The following is an 11791-nucleotide window of genomic DNA, read 5'->3' on the forward strand; positions in this document are numbered from 1 at the left end:
TAACATTTTAATATTAAAAATTTTGAAAGTTTAATTTTAATTATAATTTTATAAAATATTTATAATAATAATTATTATATATATTCTTTAATTTTTTAATAAAATTTTTAATATAATTTTATGTATTATCTCGTACAAAGTACGGAAACATACACTAATTAATAATTAAAAATTACAAAATTTATTAACCCCTAACTTTCTCTTTAATAAAAATACTGACGCTGAAACTTTTTTTAACACTATTTTCTAAAATAAATTAAAATAATATTAAATACCAAATTTATTTTTTTTATTTGGTAAAATACTAGATTATCTTCAAAATCAAGTGAATTGCTCCTACTTATGCGTCGTTTTTTTTTTCTTTTAACTAAATTTGTTAGTTTTTAATGATAAATTTTTTATAAAAGATTAAAAACTATGATGTTCGAACAAAAAATATCTATCATGTATATGTATAATGTATAATGTATTAATGTGTCCATGATTTATGATTTATCATTGTCTCCCCAGTCCCCACTGTTGATGATAATCTCCTTATCACATTCATGGAGTGGAATGGATAAGCAAATGTAGTACTCAAATACACGCGTCTGACAACTATGATTTTATATATTATTGGATAACATGTGAAACTCATAAAATTGGATTTTAAATTTTTATCAAAAATAAAGAAGCGTTTTTTTTAACTCAGTTTAGTATACAATAAAAAGTTACTGCGTACAATATTTTTAAGAGAAATGTTACAATAAATAAATTTTGTGATTTATAATCGTTAATTAGTTATTATTGATATTTTTAATTGTGTAAAATTTTATTTAATAGTATAGAATTATTTAATTTTTTTATTGGTTAAATACTAATCAAATTTTAATAAAAATACTGGCTCTAAATTTTTTCTATTTTTAATTATGGTTATATGATGTGTTATGCAGAGGCAAGAGCAGCTTAAAATAGAGTTTGGAATGGAATAAGATGGTGTTTTGTTAATAGAGAAAAAAGAAAATAATGAAAGGGTAAGACAGAATATATGGCTGAAAGGGATCGGGCCGTGGTAGTTGTGGGTAATGAATGAAAGTGAGGCAATGAGCCATTGTTTGTCCCCATGATTTGAGGCATCTTAGGGTTATCTTAGGGGAACGTGGAACCATTCTTTCATTTCTTTGCAAATAATAAATTCATTCTTTTACCTTAGGATTATTATGTATTGATGGATATTTTTAAAATCAATTTCGTTACATAACCAATAAAAAATCTATTAACTTCTACCAACTCTTATTTAAAATTATATTTAATAAAATTGTCTTTATAAATGCGTTTAATAAAAATATTATTTTTATAATTACATCTAATAGAAATGTTTTATGAAAATATCTTTTAAATGTATCTCTCTTATATATGTCTCTTTACACATGTGTCTTTTAATAAAAATATCATTTATATTAATTATTGTTGATAATAAATTGACAAATAGTGTATTCCTATCCTATACTTTTCCTTTTAAATTTATTTTATGACGGTAGGAGCCGTAACACTACCCGAACCCGTGGTACTCACTCTGCTCCTACCCGTTTCGGATCGGGTAATTACTCGCCCCACACCGGGGCGAGTTTTAACGGGACGGGCCGTGACGATGTTAAACTCACCCCGGTATATAATATATATTTTTAATATTAATATATGTAATATATATAAAATAATTAGTAAAATGATTAATAATATTATATCATATTTAAATTTTTATTTTAATTTATGTTATGTATGTAAATAATAGTTATATAATTTTTAAAATTTAATTTTATTTGTTAGATTTAATATTTATAGGGGCGGGACGGTACCCGCATGAGCGGGTTAGGATTTAACATATTACAATCCGCGGATAAGGACAGGACGGGTTCGATGCGGGTTTTTGTAGGATAGGACGAGATCAAATAGAGCAAAAACCCGCCCCTATCCACCTCGTTGCCACCCCTATATGACAGTGAGTCTCCAAAGTGTTGTGGTGTCCCTGTCGCGTTCAATAGTAATGGAATAGGCAGGCTAAGGGCTATACAAATTGGTTAAGGCTGAGAGTTAGTTTGGTAAAACTTTTATTTTTTAAAAGTTATAACATTTATGTTTGGTAAATAAAATAAAAAATTGTTTTTAATAAACACAATCAATAATAATTACGTTTAGTAAAATAGCTTTTAAAATTTAAAAATATTATAATAAACATAAATGCAAGTATTAAATTTAAAAATTAGTTAATATATGAGATTATATTAGACTTTTAAATTTTGAAAAGCATAAATCAATTTTAAAAAACTCTATCTTATATATTTTTTAAAGTACTCGGAATCTTTGACCTTTTAAAAGCACAAACATAATCTTATTGATATATCAAATATAAAATCAAAAATTTAAATTTTTAAAAAGTACAAACATCTTTTTAAAATTTTTTTACCAAATCAAACCTAAATAGCATACATTCGTTTATAAAATAAAAATGAGTAAGCAATTGTGTTAAACAACTAAGCTTTCTGGGTCATTAAGTAAATAATAATCTCTAATGGGCCCAGCCCATTAGCAGAGAATAATTCATTGACGAAACTTGATAGTTGGTACATGTATTAAACGGTGGTGGTTAATGTACCAAATATCGGGCTTCCTCTAGTTAAAGTGTTTTTGAAATAAATTTTGACCAAACTAGATTTTACTTTGATAACTAGTTATATAAAATATACAATTATATGACTTCCAAAATAGTGATATACATAATTATTAGAAAAATGAAAGGTTTGGTTAAGAAGAGTAATTCCTTTTCTTAAACATACCTATGTATAATTAGAAAACTGATGATGATTTTTCAACGAAAAATTCATAATAATGAGGTTATCATGTGGCCCAAAATTTTAGACAAGTAGTTTATTATTATTTACTCTCTACTATTTAATTCATTTTTAATTGACATAAATCTTATTTAAAATTAGAACAATTTACTAAATAAATAAACTGCCATCTAATATTATCAGATTATACAAAATGTAAAATGATATCAAAATGCATTTTTTTTATAATCTATATAAATTGCGACAGGAGTTCTACAGTTTATGAATACAATACACTTATTTCGCTACAGAAGTGTTGCGGATTACGTTATAGGGAAAATAAGCATAATCCGCGACAGAGATGTTGCGATTTATGCGTTAATGAGCAGTTTGCATAAACATAAAATAAAGTAAGTGTATGGTAAACAAAAACATACATAACACGCACATAAGTTCATGGAAATAAACTAAGTACCATTATATAATACAAAAGTACACGACAAATCTAACATACAGAGGTATCATCAATGAAAACATGAAATAAACAGCTACGGCTCCTGCCCGTCCTCATCCTCCTCGTGAGAATCATGTCTAAATGCGCCTAGGAGATGCGATACTGTACCACATCGAGCGGCCCGTCTCACTCTGGCTGGCCTTTGGCGTTGCTGTGCTGGAGGATCGACGGGCATGCCCACGCTATATGCAGATGAAGGCATCCCTCCCATGCCCAACCAACTGTCATACGGGCTGCTAGCAGGCTTATTCAGGTCTACATGAAACTGAGGCTGGTACTTCTGAGGGTCAGACATCTGGGGCTGGTACCGTTGCTTATCCTCCATATCTGGGCGACCCCTATGCAACGTCCATCTGGGGTTGGGTCTCTGGCACCTGATCCTGTGGGGTATGGTGCTGAAAATGCGGAGGGTCGTTATCCCAAATGAGATCTGCAAAGTCAGAATAGAAATGTGAACTACCGATCTCGTGGTCCATATCCATCGTGAAAGTCGGGCCCACCAGGTTATCATACATCTATCCATAGATCTCATGATATATTTGGAAGCTCGAAACATGTGTAAGAGGAACCTCCTGAGACCCCGCCCCTGCCTGCTCAGTGGGTCTATCACCAAGACCACCAGATGCGACCCCTGATGTACCACCCCGACGCTGAGGACGGCCACGCCGAATACGGTGATCGGCATGTCCGACTCCGTCGTTACCAGATCTGTCATCCTGAATCATGTCATCCAGCCATCGTCACTCCCGGTCTATAGCCCGGGTACCAATGCGTTGTCGCCGCTTGACGTGCCTGTTATCAGGCACGCCCGGCATCGAAACCCTAGAAGGCGCCTGTGAGGATCCTCTCTGAACAACATCCTAACTGATCTCCTCGGCCCTAGGATCAGCAATCAAGGAATCTGGTGACAGAAACCTATGGGTCACTCTGTACCACCATCGCAGAAAGTCTACGGACGGCCTGAGATCAGGCACCCCGGGAATACTCAGAACAGCATCAACCCTGTTTTGCCAACTAAGGTTGGACCTGATAGTAGCTCGGGAACCATCTGTCTCGACCCCTCTCATCCTTGGCATAGAGCCGCTCTATATTCGAGGCCGGCTCAGGCTCGTGCTGAATGCCACCCAGCTGTGGCAGCACCCTATCTACCCGATGCCACTCAATGATGGCAAAGTATATCAAGTAAGTACATGCGCGCCATAATCGACTGTGCTCCTCTGTGAGAATCTCTGGATGAACAATAACCATCACGTTGAGCAAAGCATAAGGCTCCCAAACAATCTACAAACATTTACAGAACACATTTATTAGTCCATTAACTAATAAATATATAGTTAATTACTAGATAAAAATGGAAACTAAATGAATAAACTTACATCTCAATCACCTAAGCAGTACAACGCTAGGTGACACTAGATAACTCTTTCCTCCTTGCGGTCGGATATGTAGGTGGCCCATCTGAACGAACACAATGTTATACACATGTATAAATTGCTAATGACCTAGTTAACAGGTAGAACCATAATAAAAAAAGTTACAGTTCTAGTCTAACTGTACAGATATGTATACCTAGAAGCCAATGAGAAGGAATAGGTGTCGAATCCTCGCAGCCTATGCTAGGAAACCGCCAGAGAATCTATGACTGCAGTAGCTGCAGGGGGCCTGCCAAGTTTGTCACGTTTCTATTGGCCACCCGACACATGCAACGATATAGCCAAGCCAACGCTGTCGACCCCCAACTATAACTGCCCATATCATCAAGCCTCGCCACAAAGGGCAACCACCGTATATGAACCCGATTTCCACTCTTGTCACCGAACAACTGAGTGGAAAGCAGCATCATAATATAAGCATGTGCATATATGCGTACGGTCTCCTCCGTAGCATCATCCGGTAGCATCCTGAACCTCTCATGAAACCAGGTGAAGTGGACTGTATACTGCTTTACCTTATTCTGTGGTGGAAGCTCGCCAAACAGTTTCTGAAACCACTCCCATGCCGGTTTGCCTTCTTCCATAAGCTTCTCAAAATCTGTTAGGCACCCGGATATAGGTAAACTATCCACGGGCTGCCCCAGCTGGTATGCTATATCCTGCAGCGTGATAGTGCACTATTCAAAAGGCATATGAAAGGTATGCATATCAGGACGCCATCTCTCAATGAAAGCGCTGACTAAGGGCTCGTCCAACCAGAACCACCTGGCGTTGAGCCTCTTCAGGTGGTACAAACTAGCTCTCTTCAGATAAGGTACGATCCTGTCATGCAGAGGCATGTTCTGCTGCCTCCGGACACTATAGATATACCTAGTCGGCTGGAGCATGTGACAAAAGAAACCAAACATATAAAAAATCCAACACTAATTTAAAGTAATCTAACACAAAAAATACAATATTAAAGTTTAAATAGGTAACATACAGTTCCTATTTTTTAATCACAAAATTTAATGAAAGGCATAAACGATTAAAGACCTTAATCTAAATTTAAATACCTAAATCACAATCATTGGAAAAATATTATACGAAATACATTAACTAAAAATAACCAAACTAACATCTTCCTTTATGCTGCCAGTAACGTGCGCAATGCCGTTGAAACCTTACAACCACCACAAATGTAATTCGCGAGACCCCTAAAGCGTATTTTATACTAACGCATAAACCGCTAGACCCTTGTCGCGGTTTATACACATTCGTCATTCACATATAAACCGCGACACCCATGTCGCAGATTATTCTTATTTTTTCTATAACGTAATCCGCGACACTCCTGTAGCGAATTACGTATATTCGTAAATCGCGGAACTCCTATCGCAATTTATATAGATTATAGAAAAAATGCATTTTGGTATCTGTTTTGCTTTTTGTGTAATATGATAATATTGGATGCCAGTTTATTTATTATACAGTAAATTGCCCTCAAAATTATGAAAATCTAAAGATCATATATACATTTTTAATAGTTTTCATATGATCCTTTCTCTTTTTCTTTTTAAGAACAACCGTCTCTAATCTCTAGTAAACTGATATATTAAGTCCTACACTAAATGAAAGTAGAAAGAAATCAAAATCCAGTAAAGTCCAAATTGATCAGTAGTTTCGATCAAACAGAAGCATACAAATAAAAGCATGTGGCATTTGGGCCTGCCTTACCGTAGCATATCAGAACTTTGGAGGCAACAATCTTCATGATGGCGATGGCATCCCATTTCTATATATCACATACAGTTGACTATCTTAGTGGAACAATAATTGAAACATTTCTCATTCATTTTACTACTGCGCATGCACTATGGACAAATCTTGCAACATCAAATATTTACCATCAAGGATTTGTGCTACTTTCTGATCAATTATCTCAACTAATTTAATTAGATTCCACATATACAACCCCATTATGGACTTATCCAAAACATTTCGTTATGTCATATGTATTCACTAATCAACTTTATTTGCACCGAAAGATACATACAAAACATGTAGATGATAACACTGTTTTCTTATACAGTTCTCTCTTCATCCGACTTCATATAAAGTGAACACACTTTTTCAAATCCAACAATCTGCCTCCACGTTTCCATTAACCTTATGAGCGAGGTGCATGAATTTGAGAAAATGCATTTCTTGATAAGTTGCTGGTTATTGAGAGAAACAGCACTGGAAATTATGATTTATCACATGAATAAAATAAATATTTTTATGTTATTGTCTATATAGTCATTTAGTATATAATTGAATGTTTATGTAAAAGAAAAAAATTAATATCAATGTATTAAAATTAGATGCAAAACTAATTTAGTCTTTCAAAAAATAAGTATATCTATCACATTAAATTTTTATTGGTTTAAGAGAGTTCTATAATAATTCTTGAGATTTATGGAATTATCTAATTTAATTTTTGAGGTTCTAATTTCACTATATAGTAGTTCTTTAGATTGAGTTCCGCGTACCAAAGTGGTTATCATGTGTCACGCTGGTACCTTTCAACCATTCCTCTTTTTCTTCCTCTCTCTCCACCGCATTCTTTCTCTTTCAGCAGTCACTCTTGTTATCTCTCTCCCCTCTCCTCTCATTCTCAACTCTCTCCATCACTTTCTCCCTTTTTTTCGACCTACTTTAATTTCCTCTACCCTTCGCGACCTCCCTTATATCCTCTCATTCCTCGCCTTACGCTCTATCCTACAAAATTGCATAATTTTGCCGCCGCTTTTTGCCGATCCCATCTCACTCGAATCGAAGCAAAATGAATACTGTATATCTGAGGTGATCTTTTCATCTGGCACAGAAAGAATGCATGTGACAAAAGAATCTAAAACTGTTGTAAGTGATGATGGAACAGATGCTACTTTACTTCTAATTGCTTAGTAGTGCCAGAAAACAACATTAATTTATGGGGTTTGCACTTCAACAGCATTGAGTGAACGTGTAAAGAGTTTTTTCTAAAGCTTTTGTTGCCCCTCTAATATGAATCCTAACATCAAAGAATCTGAAGTTGGTGTTATTAATCAGAAAAATCAAATTGTACAAAACAATGAATTGAAAGACATAGAAAGTGTGGAGAGCTTTTTGGAGAAGGATGTAGTTGACTATTAACTCTCCTTTAGTAAAGGATGTAGTCTCGGGTGTCCATGAGCTTTAAGCCGTAGTTTGGGTTGGAGATGAGTCAGGCAGCGACATCATTGGAAAATTCGTCGAAGGAGATGCTATTGTTGGCTGGCGTTGGTTGGGATGACAAAGCTAAAGGAGGCGGCAGAGACCTCGACGATAGAGTCGGCAAAGTCAAAAAAAGACTCGACAGGAATGTGTTCATGGCAGCAGGCGAGGGGTTAGCAGAGTGGATGTTAGCGTCACAGGTGATGCAAAGGACTATTGAAAAATGGCCACAGAAAGAGAAGAGTGCAATAGAGAGAGAGAGAGAAAAAAAAAAGAGGAGAGACCAATCTAGTCCAGCGTGGCACATGATAGTCACGTCAGCACTAAAATAGCTTAATCATCACTAGAAATGAGTTCATAGACCATTTTGGTGCCTTGAACTCAATCTGAAGAATCACTATCCAGCGAAATTGAAATCTCAAGATCGAATTAAATAATTCAATAAATTACAAGGACTATTATAGGAATTTATTCCATTTAAGGACATAAAATTAATCGTATTATATTTAGAAAAAGAATTTCGCTAGCGAGACAATGAAAAATCTTGACAATGTGTACAATAAATTTTGAATTTGTCCCAATACAAGAAAAAAAACCCAAACATTTATTCAAAAAATTAACCATCTCAATCCTAATTTACCAAAGGAATTTACCTAAATACCATCTTCTTCCCCCAAAATCGTCTGCTACCCCACCCTCATCATTCATCTCACCTCTCCAGCGTTAGAAACTCTTTTACCGGCTATCAAACAACCATCCACGTAGTTATTAAAATAATCATCCGACTATCTAGTGAAATGACCATCTAATATTTGTTAATTGTATATACTTAAACTGAAGCAAACAAAATAACCATCCAATTAAGAATTAAAATAACCATCTATATACGTAGTGAATTGAACATCCAACATCTAAATTCGTCTGTTAATGTATATACCTTAAAGATGTAAGGGGAGCGAAATCCAAGAAAGTCAAGTTGGCCGAAAACCTCCGCAACACCATGAAACAAAATACTCGCCTTCTTGATATCTTCAATCCGATGCACCACATCCACCAGAGGCAACCAACCGAACTCCAAATCACCGTACACGCGGCACCATTTTTCACCCGCTGTATGTCGCGGATGAAGACGCTGGGACGGTGAAACCCGCCGGCTACCGGGGGCTGCACGACCGCCGTGTTGGTGGGCTGCGCGACGGACGCAACGTGCGCGAAGGGGTTCTTCGTTGGACGTTCTCAGACAGTTGGACGACGTCGGATTGCGTTTTGGATGGCAGACAATTGTGATCTTCGTGGTGTGACTGCCGAAGAAAAAGAAATTGTGTTCTTCACTCGGCATAAAATAAAAGAATATATAATTTTTTCATAACTAAATTTTTATTTTTTTCAAAAATTTAAAATTGGAAACTATTAGAAATTAATTAAATTAATTATTAGCTAATTATAATTTTAATTTTATCTCTATTATACACATTATATACTAAATTTATTGTCTACCTATACTTTCTCTTAGAAAAATATAACCAAATTAAAGGTAGATACGTTTACGTATGTGAGCCTTTGCTTTTTGTTCTAGGGGAGAAAAACTGAAACTGAGAGCGACTTGACTAGGTCGGGCTTGGAAGGAATAAGTGTAGGCCCCTTCGCCCAGGCCCGTAAGAGGTGTAGACACGTGGCATTGTGCGTTGGATGATGCCAGTGAAAATGGGGTTAAAGGTGGGCCATGATTGATGTCATTTTGTGTGGGACACACATTCTTAGCTGTTAACCGTTAAGATCTCATGCATCTACGGGACCTACCCTTTTACACGTATTTTCTCCATCTCACTTCCTCCTCGTATTCACAAAGCCGTCCTCCCTAGTCCCTAGTAGCAATAATATGAATTCAATTTATAATTTGTTTTGATTCCAACTTGTCTCATCCCATTCACGTTAATAAGTTCATCTTCAATTTTCTTTTGTAAAATACTATTTTCTCTTTAAGCAAGTATTAATAGCTAGTTCTCATAACTGTAGCATTATATTATCTTCATAGATTTTGAACCATATATTGTATGGAAAAGTATAGAGTAACTTCCATATATTAATTAGCGTCTACGCACACAATTAATACTGCATGTTAGACGTCTCGCACTAGTTTACTATATACATGATGATAATAACACAATTTTCAGTTTCAAGTTTTTTACATTAAGCCTGTGCAGTCATAGAAAATTTACTATTCAAATAGTATTTAATTATATATAAATGTGAAAAGGTGCATAGTAGTGTATTAGAAATTTCATTTACACATATTCCTTAATTATCATAATTTCTTTCAGTTGAATTAAATTCGCTAAATTCTAATACTACACTGCTTTTATGTTTCACATATACACACACACAAAATCTATAACAACCACCTGGATAGTGATCACTAATTAAATATAATAAGTAGATAAAAATATAAGATAATATCATGTTCAACACAGGTACACATACACTTGTATTTTGTTATATTTTATTTAATCTATTATATATATGTTCCATGTCTTTATAAGTTTGTCACTAATTAGGAATAAGATACTCCATAACAACCTTACATATGCAGATCAACCATAGTGCTCAATGCAGTCTGATATTTTTTATATTATAATTTGCCAACATCAGGTACAGCACAATTATTTGCCAAACATTATAAAAGGATACAATTTACCAAAAAAACTAGAAAAGGATAAGGAACATGATGGCAGCCAACACTCAATTTAATAGGAATATGCTGGTATACGATCTCTTCTTCACCAATAATATATGTCCATAATTTGAGTCTGAAATTGCACCCGCAAGAAATTAAAAGAAAAAAAAAGTTCGAAATTAAATATAGAATATAAGGCTAACTATGTTAGGTTATTCATAAAAAAGTAAGGAATCAATTGAATAACTTTAATTTTAAAGAATAAACTTTCATACTAATTAATAAGAATTAGTGGGAACCTTCTTTGATATATATGTGTTTAAATAATATTACTAACAACATCAGTTGAACATTGGATTATATATATCCACCTAATAATTAATTAGATAAGAGAAAATTTAATTTCGTGTGTGATGCAACCGATTTATTGAGGCATAGCCTTGTGTGTGGTTCGGGTTATAGCCGTTGGAATTGAGAGATCTCTATGTATTGCTATGAATATATGTGAAGGTGTGTGCAGTGAAAGAGAACACACAATAATATTCAGTTTCTCATATTCATAAGGCTGTTTTTATTTGTAGAGAGAGGACACTCACATAGAGATATAGAAATAAAGTTAATATATTCAAAAATATTGTATTTTATGTCCATCTTAATAAAAAAGATAGGAAGATACTAATAAAAGATAATTTATTTTTATTTATTTTTAATTTTTATTAATTTTTTATAATTATATCTTTTATTAATATATTTTTTAAATAAAAAATAAAAATAAATTAAATTTTTATAATTTATCATCAAATAAAATATAAAAATTTATATTTTTTATATTTTATTTTTAATATTTCATCTTATTTTGTTCTCAAAAACACGCTTAATTAGTAGTATTCAGCTCTCTTTCTCTTTAGCTCTAATCATATCTTCGCCTGAGCCTATCCATTTGTCATACAATTGAAAGGTATTAAAAAACTAGAAGGGTGAAACTTTATATTACTATATATATTAGGGTAACAATTGACCCCAGAATGAGTATAAATTTTATTCTTTTGAATTTCATCTTTTTCTTTATAAATAATAGAACTAAATAAACACATTCTTTATTGGTCCCTGCTAACTGCAGAAATAAATTCACAAATTGATTTTTAGT

The sequence above is a fragment of the Arachis duranensis genome, chromosome 8, assembly GCF_000817695.3.
Source record: "Arachis duranensis cultivar V14167 chromosome 8, aradu.V14167.gnm2.J7QH, whole genome shotgun sequence".
Lineage (NCBI taxonomy): Eukaryota > Viridiplantae > Streptophyta > Magnoliopsida > Fabales > Fabaceae > Arachis > Arachis duranensis.